At 34.7% G+C, this 478-nt stretch overlaps 1 protein-coding gene across 1 annotated transcript in view; it reads right to left on the reverse strand.

Annotated features, from left to right (window-relative positions):
* LOC105448005 overlaps nt 1-478 on the reverse strand; it is a 26,434-nt gene that overhangs the window by 24,215 nt on the left and 1,741 nt on the right. The gene's annotated exons all lie outside the window — the stretch shown is intronic.

Consider the following 478-nt stretch of genomic DNA (forward strand, 5'->3'; position numbering starts at 1 on the left):
AAAATATAATTGATAAAAAAATTAATTGTTATCAATTAATTGTTATCAATTAATTGATGATTCAATCGATTATTGTTTAATTAATTAATTAATCCCCCCTTCGACCTACATTCCCCCTACCCTTCCTCCTTGACCTACATTTTCCCCATCCTTCCTCCTTGACCTACATTCCCTCCACCCTTGACCTTGACCTACATTTGGTCCAGAACCCGCCTAGTATACCTACTTATTGTTGCCATGAATTGACGGAAGCCTTCGGTCTCAGCAAAAGATAGCGGCAACTGATTTATTATAATTAAACGGGCGAGTGCTTGAGATATATTTTCTTTGCGGTCTATACTACATACTTCATCAGCTTTTCGTTTTAATTTTTTTTTGCGCGGCGGTTGTCTTGTATTATCTGTTAGCAATATAAAAAGGGTGTTAATATTTCACTTATTTAAATTCGCTTTGTTGAATTGCGAAAAATATTTCAATA

Source organism: Wasmannia auropunctata, unplaced genomic scaffold (genome assembly GCF_000956235.1).
Source record: "Wasmannia auropunctata unplaced genomic scaffold, wasmannia.A_1.0 LD336090.1, whole genome shotgun sequence".
In the NCBI taxonomy this organism is placed as follows: Eukaryota; Metazoa; Arthropoda; class Insecta; order Hymenoptera; family Formicidae; genus Wasmannia; species Wasmannia auropunctata.